The 23257-nt window shown below is 37.9% G+C and overlaps 1 protein-coding gene across 5 annotated transcripts in view; it reads left to right on the top strand.

Annotated features, from left to right (window-relative positions):
* The window catches only part of LOC124262932 (rho GTPase-activating protein 7-like), a 234708-nt gene that overhangs the window by 41028 nt on the left and 170423 nt on the right, over window positions 1-23257 (top strand). The window contains exon 1 of one of the 5 annotated variants that reach the window (XM_046697536.1): window positions 21739-22091. The exons of the other annotated variants lie outside the window; for them this stretch is intronic. The gene's annotated coding sequence lies outside the window, so the exon portion shown is untranslated. Of the gene's footprint in view, window positions 1-21738; window positions 22092-23257 lie in introns of those variants that run through there. 5 annotated transcript variants of the gene reach the window in all.

The following is a 23257-nucleotide window of genomic DNA, read 5'->3' as shown; positions in this document are numbered from 1 at the left end:
TGAGACATCAGCTGGGTTTCAGGTAGTAATCCTGCTAATATTACAGGGGATGTATTTTAACTGCAACTCATCTCCCATCAAAGCCACTATAATGAAGCACGTTGTGAGCTCAGTTCCCTCCATCTTGATTGTGTAATGCATTAGGTTATACTCTAAAAAAGAGTTTTAAACCATCCTCCCCTTCAATTATCTAAATTTATCTCCTCAAAGTCTGTGTCCTTCTCAGTTACTTCTAGACTGGAGCCAGTCTCAGTTTGTGTGACCTCAGTTTCTCCTAGACTGGGGCCACTCTCCTATTTCTTTATTCTCAGATTCTCCTTGACTGGAACCAGGCTGTTATTTGTGTGTTCTGAGTTACTACTAGACTGGAACCAGTCCACTCTTTGGGTGCTGTCAGTTTCTCCTAGGCTGAAACCAGTCTCTTATTTTTGTGTGTGCTCTCAGTTCCTAATAGACTAGAACCAGTCTCTTATTTTTGCTAGACTGGAACCAGGCTCTTATCTATATGCTCTCAATTTCTCCCAGACTAGAACCAGTGTCTTATTCCGTGCTGTCAGTTCCTAATGGACTAGAACCAGTCTCTGTGTGCTGTCAGTTTCTTCTAGACTGGAACTAGTCTCTTATTCGTGTGCACTGTCAGTTTCTATTAGACTAAATCCAGTGTCTTATTTTGTGCTCTTCTCCTACCTAAACCCAGTCCCTATTTAAATCTTTCAAAAAAGATTACTGGATTACTGATTACTAAACTGGTCTCTAGCTCTGTCCTTTCGGTTTCAACTAGACTGAAACCAGTCCCTTTTTGTCTGCTCTCAGTATCTACTACACTGGAGCCAGTCCTTGTTTGTGTGCTGTCAGTTTCTCTTAGACTGAAACCAGTCTCTATTTGAAACTTCCAAAAAAGATTACCACTTAACTGGTCTCTAACAGTGTCCTTTCAGTTCCAACAAGACTGCAGCTAGTCTTTATGTCATCTTGTGACAGGGGTTGATTCTTGTCACAATGGGCATGCTGATAATCATTATTATATATAACATTTGGTGGTGTGCGCATACTGGGGATATGGGGATATATGTGTGTATGCCTAAAATGGACCTGAGACTTGTATATAATAACTGATTGATAACTAATCCATTTTTCACCATTTTATCAGAGAGACTGAAATAGAACTAGATAGGAAACATTTAAGTAAAGTGATAATCATCTGGGACTTGTAGCATGGAGGGCTTTCCTCCACAGTTGACACACCATGACATTAAACCATGAATGTAATACAAATAGTCCATATCTAACAATAACACTCCAGTAGTACTCCCAGGTGTACGACCTTGTTACACCAACAGTGAGATACACCATGACACACCATGACATAAAACCATCATGAATGTAATACAAATAGTCCATATCTAACAATAACACACCAGTAGTACTCCCAGGTGTACGACCTTGTTATACACCATGACATAAAACCATCATGAATGTAATACAAATAGTCCATATCTAACAATAACACACCAGTAGTACTCCCAGGTGTACGATTGCTTGTTACACCAACAGTGAGATACACCATGACACACCATGATACACCATGACATAAAACCATGAATGTAATACAAATAGTCCATATCTAACAATAACACACCAGTAGTACTCCCAGGTGTATGCGACCTTGTTACACCAACAGTGAGATACACCATGACACACCATGATACACCATGACATAAAACCATCATGAATGTAATACAAATAGTCCATATCTAACAATAACACACCAGTAGTACTCCCCAGGTGTACGACCTTGTTACACCAACAGTGAGATACACCATGACACACCATGACATAAAGTCATCATGAATGTAATACAAATAGTCCATATCTAACAATAACACACCAGTAGTACTCCCAGGTGTAACGACCTTGTTACACCAACAGTGAGATACACCCATGACACACCATGACATAAAACCATGAATGTAATACAAATAGTCCATATCTAACAATAACACACCAGTAGTACTCCCCAGGTGTACGACCTTGTTACACCAACAGTGAGATACACCATGACACACCATGATACACCATGACATAAAACCATCATGAATGTAATACAAATAGTCCATATCTAACAATAACACACCAGTAGTACTCCCAGGTTAATGCGACCTTGTTACATCAACAGTGAGATACACCATGACACACCATGATACACCATGACATAAAACCATGAATGTAATACAAATAGTGAATATCTAACAATAACACACCAGTAGTACTCCCAGGTGTGCGACCTTGTTACACCAACAGTGAGATACACTTTGACACACCATGACATTAAACCATCATGAATGTAATACAAATAGTCCATATCTTACAATAACACACCAGTAGTACTCCCAGGTGTACGACCTTGTTACACCAACAGTGAGATACACCATGACACACCATGATACACCATGACATAAAACCATGAATGTGATACAAATAGTCCATATCTAACAATAACACACCAGTAGTACTCCCAGGTGTACGACCTTGTTACACCAACAGTGAGATACACCATGACACACCATGATACACCATGACATAAAACCATCATGAATGTAATACAAATAGTCCATATCTAACAATAACACACCAGTAGTACTCCCAGGTGTAATGCGACCTTGTTACACCAACAGTGAGATACACCATGACACACCATGATACACCATGACATAAAACCATCATGAATGTAATACAAATAGTCCATATCTAACAATAACACACCAGTAGTACTCCCAGATGTACGACCTTGTTACACCAACAGTGAGATACACCATGACACACCATGACATAAAGTCATCATGAATGTAATACAAATAGTCCACATCTAACAATAACACACCAGTAGTACTCCCAGATGTACGACCTTGTTACACCAACAGTGAGATACACCATGACACACCATGACATAAAACCATCATGAATGTAATACAAATAGTCCACATCTAACAATAACACTCCAGTAGTACTCCCAGGTGTACGACCTTGTTACAGTGAGATAAACTCTCATATCCTCCTCCCATTATTACCATTGTTACTTTACAATGTTCATGGTGTTGGCACATGCTTGTACACTGTCTTCTGTTGTCACAGTGGAAGGATAATAATTGAATCTATATTTGTTGTTCAATTCACACTGTGGTGTCATGAGAATCCTGTTGTACACATGTTGACGCAGCTCCAGTAAGATGAGACGTTGAGCTGGGTTTGTCAAGGTTGTTTGCCAGGTCATATGTCCTGATAGAGAATGTTCATCTTGCATCAATACCTTCTTACTTCATCGCTGGACCTCATGAAGATCTCGGTCAAAACTGGCAGTCAGCATCCATGCAGGTGGTAAGAGGTGACTGATGGAACTGGGTGGTCAGGCTTGGCACTGAGTCGATGTATGTCATTGTATCCCTATTGCTCAGTGCTCATGAGATCAATCATTGGATTGTATAGTCTCAATTATTTAAAGACTGCTGTCAGGTAACTGGGATATTGCACAGTGAGGTATAATATGGCAAACAAACAAATCATTGGTGGGGACTAGGGGTGGGTATTGCAGAGAATTTTCATATTGCAATATATTGTGATGCGAAAGTATATATTGCGATGTATATTGCAATATATTGCAAGAAGTTTTTTTAACAAAACTACTTATAATCAATTTGTAATGCTTGATTTATAAAGAAAACAACAAAATAACTCACGCTTAATTAAGCTTTAATAAAAACTTTTAATCAAAAAAAAAAAAATCAGTGATATTTGGCACAAATGAAACAAGGAAAAGAACAAATTAACATCAACACATTGGTTCAACCCAAAATGCTGACATACTGAAGCCTTTGCCCTAGTATTTGACATCACAATAAATTGTTCGTTGTTGGGGGTCACCATTTTACAATAAATGCATGACTTCCGGTGTGAAAAATGGAAATATCGAATATTTTCGAGTGTTACGAAGTTTTCCCAATGCATGTCAAAATACCGGTTTTCAATCAGCGTATCGCAATACGCATCGTTTTCATGCCTGAACCGGTAAATACCGGTAAACCGGTTATATTGCACAGCCCTAGTGGGGACATGAACCTGGTGCTGAGTTAGATAGGTGGTAGGTTCATGTGAACTAGTGGTATGTTGCAATATTGTTGGTGTTGGTAAAAATTGTTTGAAAACAAGAACAAAATAAATGGGGTCACAATCACTTGTTAATAAGACTTTCTGATGATAGAGCTTTCTGTTGTAGAGGGAGTATAGTTTTACTGATTTAACCCTGTGCTTCCTCTGTAACCCTCACCTCTTGACTATCTACATCCCACCCTTACCTCACCGTACCTTGATGCTTCCTTTATGATTATCATTCCATCTGTAGCCTTAGGTTTCCCCTGTACCTTCATCCACTTCAATAACTCTACCCCATTCTTACCCCGCCAATGTATCTCCCATCTCTATGTTCCCTTTATATTTCTCTACCCATCTGTATCCCCTTCCCACACCCCTCCTACAAACCCTCCCAACCCTATGTTTTATGAGGAACCCTCACTCCCATGAGTACCACACCGCACCACACCTCACCCACTCCACACCACACCACACCACACACCACCACACACCACACCACACCCACACCACACCACACAACACCACACCACATCACACAACACATCGCACACCACACAACACAACACCACACAACCTCACCACCACACCCACACAACACAACCCTCACACACCACACCACACAACACAACCCCACACACCACACCACAACCTCACACACACACACCACACCCAACCACACCCCTACACACCACACCACACCTAACCCTCCCCAGCAAGCCCACTCCGTCCTATTTCCTGTGGAACCCTCACCCCTTCACTTACTCCACCCTACCCGTACCCCCTGCTCTCTAGCCCTCACCACTGTATGCGTCCTAACCCCCTTTACCCTATCTTCTGTAACCATACCTGTCCCCCTATATAATCCCACCACTCCTCTATTACCCCAACACATCTTTTATAACCCCACCCCTTTCCTGAAACACAACCCCTCTTTAACAATGCCACCCTCCTGTCTAACCCCTACCTGTGTCCCCCTCCCCCACCTTCACCTCACCTGCTGTGATATGTCAATATTTACTGTCACCATAACCTCCATAGTTAAGTTATCGGTGTGTTGGACAACATACCCTGAATATTCCACGCTGGTCTGCCAGTCAGCCCACCTCGCCAGGTATGTGTGTACGCGACACCCCTTGTGTGACCACCTGTCCAGGAGTTACCTATGAATTAGCTCATAGGTAAAGGGTGTAAATCTGAGGGTTCATAATATTGTATTGGAGTATGCCCTATGACATTTGACATTGGATACTATGTTTATACTGATGGAATATAATAAGGGAACACGCAATAGTTGAAAAAAGTTCCTTCTTTTTAAAATTAATATATTTTTGCATTTACAAAGATACAGAAATCAAATCTAGTGTACTTACTTACATTGGTTTTTGTGTTTATTACTCCATAAATGTTAAAATATATTGCTGTCAATTCTTATGAAAAAATATAGCAATGATAAAAACTTCACAGACTGCTTATGAAATAATTAAACACAAAAATAGAGACAATGATACAAAATCAGTGACATATTTCAGCCCAGTTATACAGATAAAATTCACAAAAGCCTTTTCATAAGCAGAATAAATCTGTGCTAACAGCAGTCAGGTGCTCCTTTTCTGTCATATCATGTATGAATTCCTTTAAAAAAATGATGATACCACATGTTGGCAAAACCCGCTCATTTTATACTGAACCAATCAGGAAACTAGTCTGGTGCTTGGTCTGGTCGTATTCAGGGATTTTATGGAAGTATAAATACAAAAAACTTACTTGGTTAGTCAGCCGAATGCTATGGAATCACTTGCAGTTTTATATTATGACTCTGCTTTATATCAGGCAATGTTAAAATGGTGGTGTCTCAGAGAACATCAACATATGGCAAGGGGTGGGTGTGATGCTACACAGAGACTGACTACATTGTTGGGTGCTATAGCAGGTGTAGACAAAGACATAGTGAGGAATTTAAACATGTGCTGTAGCACTTTAGGATTGTAAGGCAAACATTCATTAGAGTTATGATTTTCATCCTAAAGGATGACCTTATTATAATTTGTAATCCTTGTAATCTTATAAATTGTAATCCTTGTTGTCTGTAATTAGTCATGACAGTTAAATTCATTCTTTCATCTTAAGTCAACACTTTTAACAAATGATTTCCTTAGGGCACCTTTGGGCCAAATAAAAACAATGTTGTGGCTCCGATTACAGCTACCGGAATTTAAAATTTAGGGTATGTAGGTAGGAATATTTATTTTTTACATATTTTTTGTGGAAGTAAAGTACAAACTAATAACACATTTATCATGTGTAATTGTTTATTTAATCAAGCTTGCTGCCATCACGTCGACTTTCTCTATCAGAATGACCAATGTCCGTCGGTGCCTTGGACAGACTGCTTAAAAAAACTAGGGTTGGCATCAGAATTCAAGGGTCGGAACCACAACAAATTTTTTTTAGGCCTTAGTATGAATTTGGCACAGTAGCCAACTAGTGCACCTAGTAAGGTAATATGCACAGTCAGATTGAACTTATATCTCTGTGACAGTTCGATGGCCTGTGACAGTTAGATGGCTGAGATAAGAACATGCTGTATAGAACATCTGAGAAGTCAGTTATATCGAAACAGACATAGGAAGAAATCAGTCCATAACTTTACAAATTAAAAAGTAAAGCGTCTATGTCATTCAACCAGATATGGCCAGCTACCGCCTGTATTGCTCTTGCTCTTTGTGAATTGTACTTGACACGGACCACAGGCTAGTGTTAATGTGGCATTATCTGATCTATAGTGTTTGGGATATTCAGCTGTTGTACCTGTGACTGTGCCGCGAGTCTGGGTGTGTTCTGTTTCAGATGGTTTAGTGTCTGTGTGAATTCCTTAAGATACTTTATGCATAAAAATGTCATTTCATAAAATTTATGTCCTCAAAATTGATTTAAAATTTCCTTGTATGGTTGTCCTTGACCTTTCGAGTGTGTGAAGTGGATCACAGAAAGACAAACATGTTTTAACTCATGGTACAGCAAGTTCATTATAAAACTGTTGGATGGAAACATAATGATTACGTACTGAGCTGGAAGTCACGTTGTATGCACAAGACAGGTAGCTGGGGAGCCATGTCCATCAGAGGCCCACCAATGCAGCAGCTGTAAAATAGCAAATAACTTCACTGAGGCAGCACATACAGTTTTGCTTTTTGTGGATATTATTTATGGAAGACTTATCAAAAGTGAATTAAAAGTCATTCAGTATTAACAGAAGAGCAAACCATACCTGTCAAAGGCTTAGTCTGTCCCCTCACTTCTGAAGTAAATCAGGTGAGTAACAGCAGAACTACATTTTTACCTTGCAAGCAACTAATTTTAATTTTCTTTTTAATGAATATGTGTTTTTGAAGAACTATTACTTAGGGCACAGTTAAAGTACAATATTTCTGTACTTTTTCATTGTTGAAAGCTGAAAGGTTTTAGGATGCCTGTTGATGTATATTTGATAAAAGTTTAACATAGAGACTGTTTCTTTCACATAGACGCTCCCCAGTGTCATCGTAACATTACATAGAAGTGTTATATCAGGATTGGGACACCGCACTGAGGACATACATGTCAGGATGTCTCTGTGAGAATTGCTCTTTAACTCTCAGATAAGTTTGATTAAAATTAAGCTTGGTACAGTTAAAATAGATTAAGACACTTTCAGTAATTTTCAGAATAGCATTAAACCTCACTCACTCACTCACGCACTTTCACTCAGTTACTCCAGAAGGTGAATTTAATGACTACTTGTTTTCAGCAGACAGGCAGTCACCGTTATTTGTATTTGAAGCTAGGGGAACACTAACTCACTCACTCAGTCATTCACTATCTCACTCACTCACTCCAGAAGGTGAATCAGAGGAGGACTTGTTTTTGCAGACAGGCAGTCACCATTAATTGTATTTGAAGTTAGGGGAAGCTTGGGAAGATTATAGGGAATCACACAACTATACTTGTAATAGGTAATCAAATGGATTGATGATTTGGTTGATTGCAGGTCACTGTATCACAATGATTTATGTTCATGATGTCAATCACTGAATTAGAATTGATCTTCAGTAACCCGTGAGTTGTCGTAAGAGGCAACTAACAGGGTCGGGTGGTTGACACATGTCATCATATCCCAGTTGCGTAGATTGATGCTGATGATCTTGATCACTGGATTGTCTGGTACAAACTTTATTATTTACAGACCGCCGCCATATAGCTGTAATATTGCTGAGTGTGGCGTAAAACTAAATTCAATCAGTCAAAAACCAAAACAAATAATTAGATAATGGTACTTATTGCTGCCCTGCCTGGTCACCATGGAAGGTATCAAACAAAGGCTGGGAGACTCGGAGTGAGTGTACTGAGTTCTTCATTTTACACTGTTGCAAGGTGTCACAGTGGGGTAGTGCTATTAAACCAGCATTAGTTCAGACTGGTGCAGGGTGGTGGGGTAGCCTAGTGGTTAAAGCGTTTGCTCGTCACGCCAAAGATCCGGGTTCGATTCCCCACATGGGTACAATATGTGAAGCCCATTTCTGGTGTCCCCCGCCGTGATATTGCTGGAATATTGCTAAAAGCGGCGTAAAAAACCCAACTCACTCACTCAGACTGGTGCATACATGCACAGACACACTCACCAACACTCTCGGCATAACCATCCTAGTGTAATAATCTTTCAAATAACCACACCCTTTAAGAATTTTGTTTGTCTGAATTATCTTTATAATCATATGTCATTGGCCTACATAGAAGATCATACACTATGCCAGGCTAGTATGTGGGGACTCCAGCCTCTGGGAGCTACGGAGTGGAAAGTTAATCTTTTACCCATTTGCCCCTCGGTGGGGACGTATTGACAGTGGTAACAATCAAAGTCGGGTAGAACTCACTTCAACAGTCTCCCTGCTATTTGCTGTACAGTTGGGTCATTGAATAAATCTTACGGAATGTGAAATTAATATTTGTAGCAATGATATTTTCCATTGACGTTCAATTGTACGCCTGGGATTGAAGTCTGTGCAAGGTTCCATTATAATGAACAACTAGCAGAATGTGTTTGTTGTAAGTTAGTTTACAGGGGAGACCGTGAGATCTTTGGGTGAACTTTGGAGAACTTAATAGGCTCTGTTTTGAGTTGAAGCTTGTCCCCACCCAGGGGGGAGTTGGTTGAAAGGTGTTGAAGAGGTTAAAGGTTTCAAATACCTGCACCTTCCGCAGGGTTGTTATAACTGCCTTTGAGACCCATGTCATGTTACCATGACACTCTCAGACAGACATTCTCTGACACTCTCTGACAAATGGAATTTTATAGAAACCTTATACTATTATACTTGCTTGAATTCATGAACAGAATTGTGTATTCACATATGTGTAATACTGGAAGAGATTACTTTGTGTTCAGTTTGTCAGCTGAAATTATACATTTGGAAACAGCAAAATACATTTTGTAGTTACTTATGCCTGAAAATTTGAATAATTTTACTTTCAAATAAAAAATTAAGAACATACTGTAATTAATCGTTTGTAATGATCATCAACCTTTGATGTATACTACTCAAAACAAGTTGAGGATCGCCTGATGTCATAACTCAACACATGACAGTGCTCTTTAATTGCTTTGAGTAGTATATATGTTGAACAGTTTAAGTTGTACCATTTTCTTCTATTTAAATATATATTAAAAAAGGAATGATAACCAACAGGTGCAAAAGTAATTGAAGGGATCAGTAATTATATGTGATGTACACTACACGTCATATACCACAAGCTTAGAAGCCTGAGAAATATTCGGTTGAGGAAGTATATTAGAAACAGATGGTCATATTGCAGTTAAAATATCCAGCATTTTCTATTTTTAGTGGAAAAATAATTATTTGCTAATGTGTCATCTTTTGATAATGAGCATTTTCTAAATTTAATTTAAAAATAATACTTACCTAATATGGTTTCATTCAGAGGGTGAACCAATAGTTGAGGCCACTTCTTCAAAGTGACATTTAACGAGCGTAACTTCTCTGTCTAAGTCTAGACTTACAACATTGTAAAGCTATAATGGCTTTGTGAAAAATAGCCCTTGTCTCAAGGTTTTGAAGAGGCAAAGATATATGCTTATTCCCAGACATGATGTATTGCAGATTTAGAGACTTAATCCATTAGTACAACCACAGCTACGTTACAGGATATATAATGCTATTTAAGGGCCATGCAGTCACCTCTTTGGGCCCCAATAAGGCATATTATGAAAAGAATTTCCAATTATTGTGTTTAGTCTAATACAGGATTCCTGAATGACTAATACTGATGAGTGTTCTGTAAACCATGTTCAGAGCCATACTATACTTCTCACCAGCCCTGAATATGCATAAATTATGATAATTGTTTCATATCCCCTTAACATGATTCAGGTTGTCTGAAATCAATAAGTTGAGAAGGTGGTCAGTTCTTGAATGTCTGGTCAGGCAGTCTGCAATTAGCACGTAATTAACTCCAAAGTTGATTAGTATTGATGAAATTCTATAGCGGTAAACAGTAGTCTGGCTATTGGTTGCCTCAGTGTCAGTTGACACTGGACTTTACCTGGTCAGTGAACACTACCTTGATAGTCTCGTTAGGGACAGGTGAGATTCAGCAGCTGGTGAGTACAAGTGTGCTTTCTTAAAGACTTGAAAAATATTATAAGCCCTGAAATCCAGTTTATTTTGAGGAACTTCATGGAAAATCATTTATATTACAAAATACTCGGAGAACAGCTTAGTCACATGAAACTTGTTGAATTTTCCTACGTTGTTATATGACTGAACACACGTTATATTTGGGATTACACTTTCTCAGTACTTTTGACCACTTTTAAAATGCCATTGTGTATTCAAACATGACTGAAGAGTGGAGTAAAGAAGCAGAATGTAGAGTTACCATTCCACCTCTGAGAAGGTCAGTGAATGGTTGATGGAAGGTTATATTCTCAGTGCCTATATATCAGTTAACACTGGCAATTATAAGGGACTTAACAATCAGTATAACCAAAATGTTCAAATTCAGTGTTATAAGATGAACAAGTCAAAAGAATATTTTGATGTGAGCAGTTTTGATTTTGTGAGTATGGTATTTTTAGGATGATTTCATGAGTTAATGCCATGTTTTGTAAAAGAACAATACAGAGCTGAACAGGAGAAAATGGACATATTGGCCATGAAGGGCTACACAAGTGATGGGGATTATAGCACATAAGTTTAAGGATACCATATTAGCTGCCTGATATTTCAAAATGTAGATAGAACTGATCATGAGTCACTCTTTGTATTATTTAGCAAAAGATTTATTATGAACATATGTGTATTTGTACATATGCTATGACTCTACCAGGTGTTTGAGGGGTTCATTTTGAAAATATAACCTTAAACTAGAGCTGGCATTTTTGTTCTTGACTTGTTTGTCGTTCTTGCTTGTTGCTGCACTGACCAAGAACAGGAATGAATCGAGATGAAATCAAACACACACTACATACAAATACAACACTAGCAGAAGAATTACTCATTTTCAGGTGTGTTGTCTTGAAGTTTTATATTCAATATTTTACTGATAGTAATGAAGAACTTAGCTGCCTGCAAGTGTTACTATGATTTATATTCATTGTAAAGCTGCATGTGAGATGGATGCGAAGTTATTAGTGCTTTGATCTTTGAGCCTGTGTCCCACAGTTGACATAGCTAGGCCATATCAGGCCATATTTAGGGAATGGTAACAACATGATCAAAAGGCATGGATGGATTTTTCTGATTAAATCTTCTGAAGCTATAAAAAGAATGCTTTGATTATAACATGGAATAATGAATATGATCAGCCCTATTTAAGCAATACCATAAAATATGGAAAATAGGATGATGCCAAATATTGGCATTATTTGCCAGCAGTGTGTTCATCATGGAGGGGTCATGTTTGATCAGTTTGTCTGTATCTCACTGACCAGTGTTTGTTAATATGGACCACTATTAGTTCACTCTGGGGCTTTGAATAATGGTTATTGATGAAACATGGCCACAAGGCTTTGACCAAATGCTGGTCACTCGCTGGTCAGCTGTTCTTCTGATTGGTCAGTTTGTATTCATTGGTGAGAATGTAGCAGGTGCTTGGTGCATGGAAATTAATGAATGGGTATTATGTTCTGTGGAAAATAAAATGCTAATGGAAACTTAAGCTGTAAAGCTTAAAATTGGTGTCTAATGGAAGAGGTTTTATCATAGCAATCTATTAATTGAGAAATATAATTTATGGTCCTTAATATGAGACTGTTGGCATAATGAAAATATTCCTTTAAATGTTCTGTGGAGCAGAACAATGTCTTTTATGAGAAATAGGAAATGGAATGTTATTTCCATGCAGATTATCAAGAATGGTATAAAATATATATGGCATGATAAAGGTTATGGCACTTGAGTGTGAGGTGTTGCCATGGTAATGCCATTTGTATGGAATGGTTTAGTGGAGGAAATCCTATTTTATCTTGAAGAGATTTTGACCTTTAATATTAATCATAATTGATGTAGGTAAGATGAGACTGGTATTGTGGCTATATGTAAACTGTTGTTTAGGCAGGATGAGAGTTTCTACCATGGATGTTCAGGTAAGTAGACAGGAAGGGGTTTGTGTTTTATTCTTTGGCGAATAATTTCTCATATTTAGACAGTGTATTGTAACTTGTTTAGATGTAAAACTGGCCCATTTCCTCTAATTGTATACTTCCAAGGTGTCAAATAATTTTACAATACTGACAATGATTCTGCCTTCTGTCTTGATAATATTTCCCATATTTATCTACCTTGATGCTTTAGAGGTAACTTGGTAAAGTTAAGTGGCAGTCCCGCCAATCCTATGACAGAACTCAGATGGTATATGTAACTGTTACTGATTAACCTGACTGCACAGGGGGAGGTTGGGTAGTATAGTGGTTAAAGCGATTGCTCATCACGCCGAAGACCCGGGTTCGATTCCCCACATGGGTACAATGTGTGAAGCCCAGTTATGGTGTCCCCCAAAATGATATTGCTGGAATATTGCTAAAACAGCGTAAAACCATACTCACTGACTCATTTGCACTGAAATATGAAAGTTGAAATTTATCACAAGGGGATACTGTGTGAGACAGTTTTGGTGTCACCTAGCATGAAATTGCCAAAATATTTCTTAAGTTCATGTGTAAACCTTTAATGTGTCGCCCTCCAACAAACTTGCTCCGTCACTGTTCAGAAACAATATCTCTGTGGTCTCCTGGATGAGTGTCTGGAGAGGGAGCAGAAGGGAGGTGGTCTATCCCTGCATAATACCAAGAGATGTTCAATGATGAACCTTACTACTGGACACTTAGCATTAGGGGGATAAAACAGGGTGGTGGACCAGTCATACCAAGAGATGTTGATGATTTTGGTATAGCTCAAGGGGATGTCTGTTTGAGTAGTCTGGGTGTCCACATTCAACTGCAGCATGGTATCTCAGTGGAATAGCAATCTGAAACCAGGATATGTCCACAAGCCACCTCTACAAGTCCATGCACGTCACCCATCTTGCTACAACGTCAGGCAGACAAAAACTCTTTATTTCTTTGTAGTCATTTTAATCTCATTTTTCATCTTCTGCCTTTATATCCACACATGCAATTCATGGATAATCTACTCTTTTCTGAATGTATCAGTGCTAACAATCGTGCATGTAGCTGTCAACACTGATACTGCTTCGTTATAAGGTATTTATTTCCATGATTGAGCAGACGTCAATATTTCTTTAATGAAAGCATCAGCTCTTCATGTCCCAGATGAGCTCTCAGACTTCACCAAGTAATTATCCCACATTAAGATGGGCCTTATTATTGGGAGACATTGAGATGGGTTGGAGTCAACAGGCAGCCATTACCCAGGATGCAGCGGCAGGTTCAAGGGCTCTGGTAGAGTACTGTCCTTTTTTCATAGTCTTTGTAGTTTTTGTGTTTCATTGTGTTCTCAGATAATATTTATATTGTCAACATGACACAATTCTGCAGTCTTCAGTAGTTAATTTGATATACAATATTTGAAAGCTGCTTTAGTTTTGACAGTGTGAAGAGATGACAATATTTTATGGTTACTTGTTTATCCTATTAGACTTTATTGTCGCCTGAGTTTTCTTATAGATATTTGTAGGATGGTTTATCACTTAGACAATCACTATCAACTGTGATATTGGGTATTGCTTAAAAGGCATAAAAACACAACTCACTCACTTGTGGAACATATTGCCATCTAGCATGTCTTGTGAAAAAAGGTCTGCTTATTATCCATTTGTGCAATATTGTTACATGTCAATAAGTAGATGATTTCTAACTTCGGTAACTCGGTTTTCTTTGTTTGTTGATTAATGCCATAATCAGCAATGTTCCTGTTGTATTATTGAGGTCTGTAAATAACTGAGTGAGGACAAGATGGTCCAGTGATCAACAGCATGAGCATCGATCTATGCAATAGGGATACAATGACATGTGTCAACCAAGTCAGTGATCCAGACTACCATAAGGCTGATACAAGACAGTTGTGATTGATCGGTTTCTCTGCTACACTGACCAATATCAATCTAGATGTCTGAGACACTGATGGAATGGAATATCCTGAAGGTGCCATTCAGATGGAAAAATCTAACGATTGAATCTAGTAGCTGACTTTGATTAACTTCAAACAGATATTAATGAACTGCTAATTTGGTTTGTTAGCTGAACACTTTAAAGCTTTGTTTGTTGTTTTCAATATGTATTGGTTTGTTTTGTTGTCTTGTAACTTCTTGAATTGTGCTTCAAGGGGGTTCAATGAAAGTGTAACTCAGAGGATTCAGGCCATCAGAAATACACTATGATATCCATGGTTTAGTTAGGTGTGTGTCAGATCTTTATGGTCTTGGTGATTCCTCAATGGGAGAAGTCCACTGGTTGTAGAGGTACCTAAATGGATTTGGTGGGCGGGATTCATGACTTAGTTGATTTCATGTCATATTCCACTGATAGCATGTGATGCTGTCACTGTTTTGAATTTTCATTGCTAGATTATTAGGGGACCTCTGCTAGAATATCTGTCACTGTTTGAATTTTCATTGCTAGATTATTAGGGGACTTCTAGTCTGTCATACAGACCTTGGAACCAATATACCCAATAACCCTTGCAAGTCAAGCATATGCAGCAAGTCTAGATTACTACAGTTTCTGAAGATGAAGAAAATTTCTGGGCTCCTTGTTATTATATTTTATGGTAAAATTTAGGAACTGTTTTCATTAATCTATGTTCATTTCAGAGATTAGATGTTAGGCTGGCCACAATCAGATATCTGTAATATTGAAACTCCTTAACTAAATCCTATGATAGGAAACAAATCGGAATGTACCGTGTAGTGTTGATCCATCGTGCCTGATCATCATCACTTCCTCCTCGTCATGAGCCAGTCAGACTGATGGAACAGTTCAATATCGTGTCATCACAGAGCTTTGCTGGGTGATAACCTTCTATATCACACTAAATGAGTCCTCATTAACATGGCAGTAATATTGTTCTGTGGGAACCCATAACAGACTACATCGGAGTCAGACAAAATAAACATTCAGTCATGTTCAAACACATTTCGGGATCTAATTCCGATAAATTTGGTTGAGGTAGTCATCGACATGTTGGTTTTCCCACATTCGTCTAATGACTGCAATTAACTTCACATCCAATGGAGTATAGTGACCATAGGTCACACTCGGTGGGATATTCAACTTGTGTAGCACTACAGTAATCTACATTGTTTGGGGCCTGTTTTCAGAGGTTTTGTATATATTTATTGTTTATTCTTGTTTAATGCTATAGGCATCCCTATTCAAGACATATAATGACACTTTATGTAATTACGTCAGGGCAAGCGTAATCAGTGATTGATGTTATGAACAAAACCCCACTTAAGTGGAATGTACTGACACATTTTCAAGATATATTTAGTCACATTGGAAATTAGTACAAGCACAGAGCACTGTGGAATGATTTTATTCTGACATCGACAAAAGGTTTGTCCGTAACTGTATCAATATAGCAATCACACTCAAAGTAAATCTGGATAGTCTAATCTATTTAGTATTGTCATTAAGGGGTTGTGAAGTGCATCATCGACCCTGATAGTATGTTGTTCTAACACTGTATATATTACTCAAAAGTGGTATTTAACTGAATTAAGAAACAGTGACCTTAAGCAAGTCTACATGTTTTATATCCTGATTGCCCAGTGTTGATTATCAAGAGATGTGTGGATGTATGCGTTAATGATGGGATCTGAGAAAGTCTAGACAACTTGTGTGGTGTTGGCATATCCTGTGTGGCATTTAGCTGTCCATCCATGTGTGGTTTTGATCAAGCTTGTGTTCCTTACTGAAGAGAGTGTTTCATTAGCAGCATAATCCAAATATAGACCCTCATATACACACACTAATAGTCAGACAACTACTTCAAGATCAATTCAAGGTGTCTGTGTTGGAAGTTCAAAGTTGAGGTATATTTGTGGTGTTGATGTATTTTCTATTTTTTAATTTTAAAGATATAATTAGTTTCTTTAAGCTATAATTAGGTTATATGGTATTGTATAGTACAGTATTGTACATCATTGATTTTATTTAAAGCCAAAGTCTTTGGAAGCATTTCATGGTAACACTTATCAAAACAATTCAAAACAGTAATTCTGTAAAAAAAAATTGTCAACATTTTGTATTGATTTTCTGCACCTCACCTGTAGTTTACATCTCATCTTATTATGGGATAGTGAGATAGCCAAGTAGTTAAAGTGTTAGCTAAAGGCCCAGGTTCAAACCCCAACATTGGTATGATGTGCTAAGCCCAATTCTGCTGTGATGTTGGTGAAATATTGCTAAAAGCAGCATAAACTCACTCACACTCACTCAAACTCTAGGTTACAAGACCTGTGTTTTAGAAACATGGCAGTATAAATAGCAGTATAAGACACTGATCTTTCAAGTTTGTTTTGCTGGTCCATCACCTGTGAAATATAAGCATTGCCTCCTTCTGTGCATAGTGGGGATTCTCCGCCGTTAGAGATGTTAGGGTGGTTGTTATGACATAGTGTTCAAAGAGGCAGAATACAAGGTGATTTACTCCATAATGACTTGGCTCTGTGCCAGTAGTTGAACATTTTTAACATGTGTCAGTGCTGGTAAAGTACCACCAATTTTTTAAGCTGGATGACACCGATTATTCTTCAAGACTAAACATTGTGGTATTCTCATATATTGGGTCTATTTTGCTTGCAGTGATTGAAAGTTATTTTCAGCACACAAAACAATTTTTTGTTGAGAATATATTTGGTGGTATTTTGAGAAATAATTTCAGAAAGTTGGAGAAAACATGAAAATAGTTTTCAAGATTCTAGGTTGTGCACAATGGAAGATATGTTAATGTTACGGTATAAATAATTCACTAGTTTCATGACACAGTTATTATAATCTTTTTATTATAAATATGGGCAATGTAGTTATTGACTTCTGAATAAATTCAAATTAAAAATACATGAAGTAATGATTGATTTTATTTATTTTTTTAATTAAGTTTTTCTTTAAAGTAGTCTCCCTCCAAAGACATACATTTTCTTGCCTTATATGCAAGTGGAGATCAGTTTATTAGTCATAATATTTTCCACTCTGCCCAGCCTTACTGTTAGACTATTGCCTGTGGAGTAGCCCAGTGGTTAAAGCTCATCATACCGAAGACTCAGGTTCGATTCCACACATGGGCTAAATGCGTGAAGCCCATTTCTGGGAATATTGCTAGAAGCGGCGTAAAACCATACTCACTCACTCGTTCACTGGCACTGAAATGTTAAATTGAAATTTATTACAAGGGAATACTGTGTGAGACATTTTTGGTGTCACCTATCATGAAATCGCCAAAATGTTTCTTAAGTTCATGTGTAAAGTTTTGTCACCCTCCAACAAGGCTGCTCTGGTATCATTAAAACTTATCTCCTTGACTATTTTCATGCTTTCAAGAAGTTTAATCTGAATCCAAAAACATGTCAGGTGAGCTTCAGCATCAGGTGAGCTATTGTCATAACTCATGATAAGTACCCGGTTGTCTTGATTCAAATCATCCGGATCATGTAGACTCAGTTAAACAAATACAATTTGTCAGAAGTCAGTGTTGAGAATGCATTGTGGTTGACATGTATTATGATGTCTCATTTAAGGACAGACATTGTCAATAAAGTGTCAAAAAAATGACATGCAAAGCAGAAAGATCAACATTTTGTGTGGTTGTAGGGAACCAATAATAGACATTACCTTATATGTCATCCATTGTTTACAAACAAAACACCATGACTTGTTAAATGGTGGAAACTGATACCTGTTTTTAGGAAAAAAGTATTTGGGAGTTTGCCAAGAATTTCACAGATAGTTATACAATGCTGGTTTTACCATATTACTGAACAGGTATGTTGAACGTTTAAACTCTCTTGATCTTACTTCCAGTCACAATTGTGTATTTCATGGTTGTGTGTGTAATAAATGATTTTATTCAACATTTTTAATTCTGTAATGAGTTAAATTAATGGCAGAAAACTTGAAGAACATACTTGCTGTGTATGTAATATGCACAACTTTCTGTAATATTATGTAGATGTGTGAAGTGGTAGTTATTGTGGTAGATGTGGTAGTAGTAGTAGTAGTAGTAGTAGTAGTTGTAGTAGTAGTAGTGGTAACGGCAGTATTGGTACTATTGGTAGTGTGAATATGGTTTTATGCCACCTTTAGCAATATCACAGCAGGGGACACCAGAATGGGCTTTAGACATTGCACCTATACAGAGTAGTAGTAAGTAGTAGTAGTAGTAGTAGTAGTAGTAGTAGTAGTAGTAGTAGTAGTAGTAGCAGTAGCAGTAGCAGTAGTAGTAGTAGTAGTAGTAGTAGTAGTAGTAGTAGCAGTAGTAGTAGTAGTAGTAGCAGTAGTAGTAGTAGTAGTAGTAGTAGTAGTAGTAGTAGTGTGGTGGTAGTGGTGTAGTAAGTAGTAGTGTGGTGGTAGTAGTAGTAGTAGCAGTAGTAGTAGTAGCAGCACCTACACCACCAGAAACGCTGTTGCAGTAGTTGTAAGATAGTCTGTATCAGCAGTAGTTGTGGTGTTTATAATGTTTGTGTCCTCACATCTGTTACATGTCTAGCTTCCGTGTGTGCAGAGTGACCTTGACATATACACACATGTGTTTCAACATGGGTACACACACCCCTCGAAACATAAACACACATAAACTAACATTTCAGAAGGATATACGTAAAATTCTACAGATACTCAATCAACTACGACTGCACTCCCTGTCTTTCACTTGAAGCTATGTAAACTACATCTGTCAAAACATAATTTAAACTCACAGAATGTTTTCCAAGTTAACAGCTTCAAACTTTATTGAGTTCATTTAGATTTCAAATTTGAAAACTGATCCTACAGGAAATGATGCAATGTTTGTTTGTGTAAGTGTCCCAGACAGGAAGACTGTACTCAACGATAAGTCTACAGATCTATCATAATTCTATCCATGTATCCATTCTAGCCATCCATGTAATAGGCAAGTTAGTCTGCCTCACAGTCCCAGAACCACATTATTTTCCCTACAGCCTAGTCCTCCCTGCAGTGCTAAAGCCCTAAATAAAGCAAGTCTAGATTTTCCCTGGTAATCTCTGGTCTCCCTTGTGTTCCTTTTCAATTTAAATGGGTTTCTTGTTACAATCAAACTTATATTTTGAGAGACTAAGCGTTAGTCTATAGGCAAGTCTACACCAACAGTACTTCAGTGCATGCCAAAGTTTTATAGGGATAACTTGTTATTATTCATATATTCTGAGGATTGTGATTTAAACCTAATAATTATTTCCTTAGAGACCTATGCAAGTCTATATATGTTCCTCCACTGATACATACAGATCTTGGAGTCGTCTGTATGCAGTGAAACATCAGCACCAGCGAATGTGGCGGCCAAGGACAGAGAAAGGACAGCGGCATCTGTGTGTGTCGCCATCTGTCTCTGTCATCAGACATCTGTTGAGGACGGGACTTGTTTGTCATGCATGTTACTCATTCGGAGAACCACTAGCCTTGCTCCATGTCTGCTGAGTAATATGTCTGTGGATGTATGGTAGTTCTGTCTTATAATTAGCCAATATAGATAAGCTGACAGTACAAGGCTGTCAGTTTTTGATGGGGACAACTGGTTCTTTTTATCTATGAAATCTGGGAATTATCCTTTCAACTATTGATCATTTCCTAAGAGACTTGTGCAAGTCTTAGGAACCGTTAATGTCATCACTGTTGCTTTTTGACAGGGAAACTTTGTCAAAGTCGTGAGAAAAATCTGATTCAGACATTATAACCTTGACTTTACTTTGGGAGTTTATCTTATTATTGATTTTATTAGGGAAAGCCTTGGCTAAAGAAATGTAGAAAGATGTTTTGATATACTTGAAATACAATTTCAGTGTAATCAGTTTGATATTTGTAGATTATTTTTTTTTCTATCATGTACAAAACATTTAGGAAGTGTTTTAACTGTTTGCAAGTTTTGTGTGTTGAGATCACTACTGATGAAGATGACATAATGAAACATGAATTTCATCTTCATTTTCAAAGGAGGAATTTCAAGATTTAATTTTAGACTTTACTGTCTTGTAGGTTATGGAAAAGACCATTTTATGAACTTATATCGTAAGTAATTTACAGATGTGGGTGGTGGGTAGCCTAGTGGTTAAAATGTTTGCTTGTAACGCCGAATACCTAGTTTTGATTCCCCACATGGGTACAACGCGTGAAGCCTATTTCTGGTGTCCCCACCATGATATTGCCAGTATATTGCTAAAAGCAGTGTAAACTAAAGTCACTCACTCACTAATTGAGGATGGAATAGTCTCAGATCATGATATCAGATCAAGTTTTCAGTTACACCTCTGTCCTCCAACATTCACTCAGTCACCCTATTTTCAATGTAACTGGAGTCATTTTTTGTCAAAACGAACTTGCAAAAGGAACCTGTCACCCCCTCTCAGGTCCTGGTATCTGGTGTGGTGGAAGCTCTGCTGCACATTAGAAGACTGGTGAGGTGTAATTAGTGTTTACTGTAACGCGCTGCTGGTGTTAGACGTAGCAGGTAATTAGTGTAAAGTGTCAGTTGCGAGATTTCTTGGTGCTTCTACCAAGTTTCTTTGGCATGATTTAACAAACGTTAAATTACTAAAGCAGTTACAAGCTTCACATTTCTCTAAAACAGTCTTCTGACATTGTTCCTAATCAACTCTGATTAGTTTCAACACAACTTTTTGAGGTGGCAAATTGACATTTCCAATTTACCCCTCTTGAAAAAGTCATTTATTTAAAGGAATAATGTGCAGAGAGACCATTGCCTGATGGGTGCTTCTCTGAAGACGTCACAGAGTGCTACAGCTCCTCAGGCTCTGAAGTCCGCGCCAATAACAGTTCCTTCTCCGTGAGCCCATCTCTCACTTTCTCTCCAGGCAGTAGGAGGAAAAGCAATGTGTAGAACTCTTATTCTCTGGAGAAGCAAAAACACATGTTGAGTGGGAGGCGGTGGTTCCAGGCTGTGGCGGGAAATCTTGCCAGAAATTGTGAATGACTTCATCGGGCTTGTTAATTCATGAAGAATGTAATGGCGTAACCTGTGATGTCATTGTGGCTGCATATGTGCTTTTGCTCATAAATATCTTCATTTGTGTCATTTGACTGAGAAGGGATAAAAGAGCTGTAATCTGAGTCTCATGGAAGTGTTGTCACACTTCAATCAGTTTCCTGTGGACCTACACGTTCTGGCGCGACTTTCTGTGTTTGTGTTTCTGGGAAAACTTTGATCTATATTCAAGCGAATGTCGTCTTATCGGCAGAGGTAAGGAGGTGTCATGTTATCATTAGAGTTTCACTGATGTATTCTTGTTCATGTTGATCTTTGTGTTGACACCAGGGAACACAAGACAGAATATTCTAACTGGAGTAGCTCTGTCATTGTTTACACAGCGACAATAACCTAAGTTCACTGTTCCTGTTTGTTTTCAACATTCTTCTGGATACTACAGTGAGTGAAGTCTGTGTGATAACAAACCTTGTTTTCTTACTGTATTGTATTCGTAACAGTATCTTAACAATGGCTATCAGGTCATTTAATGCTCAGTCTTTATTGCTAGGGACCATATATAACATAGCTGGAGATGATATATATCACATATCCTATATCAGTTTATGGTTTATTGTCTCATGTGTATATAAGAATGATGATCATGTAATTTCCATCTTCACAAGGAACCCCTGCCATCATGAGCCTGTGTTAATGAATCACTGTTAAATAACCACACCAGGTGTTGGTGGAAAGGTGAACACATTCTACCCCACTGATGGTTTTGGTCACCAACAAATGCAAAGTATTTTGTTTACGTGAACAAAATATGGAAATACATACTGCAAACTGAAATAGGGAAAAGCATTGGTCATCATCCTATATACTGATGTGTTAAATTTGGAAATGTCCCTCATCTCATTCATTCTCGTGGAAAGTGCTTTGCCCCTCTGAATCTTTGATAGATCTAAATATGGAACATATGAAGTGGCCTTACTTGGTGGGTAAGTTTGTCGGAAGGAAGTTGCCATTTGATGGTTATTGAACATTAAAAAGTTGAATTCGCCAAGTTATTTTTTAGATTTAAGGAAGGCCCATTTCCCTCCATCTGAGGGGAGATGATAAGTGTTGAGCGCAGTAGATTTTGGACATTTTCAGCATGCCTTGCATTGATTCCCATTGTACAGTTTGTGAATTCAGTCCCCTTCTTTAGACACAAAAATAGCAGAAGATCCTTTTTTGACATACTCATTTATAATAATCTCTAACAAAAACTGACTCTCATACAGTTGACAGTTTAAAATTTAATGAAGTAAGGATAAGGGTTATAACTATCATAGTCATGGAGAATGTTGATCATTGCATTTTTATTGTTTTCAAGTTTTCAAACAAGAGACCAAAGCCATGAACATTGAAATATTTTAAAATTTTGTTAGGGAAAT

This window comes from Haliotis rubra, unplaced genomic scaffold, assembly GCF_003918875.1.
Source record: "Haliotis rubra isolate DU_JTF1 unplaced genomic scaffold, ASM391887v1 Scf86, whole genome shotgun sequence".
In the NCBI taxonomy this organism is placed as follows: domain Eukaryota; kingdom Metazoa; phylum Mollusca; class Gastropoda; order Lepetellida; family Haliotidae; genus Haliotis; species Haliotis rubra.
This window is presented reverse-complemented; position numbering and strand designations above follow the sequence as displayed.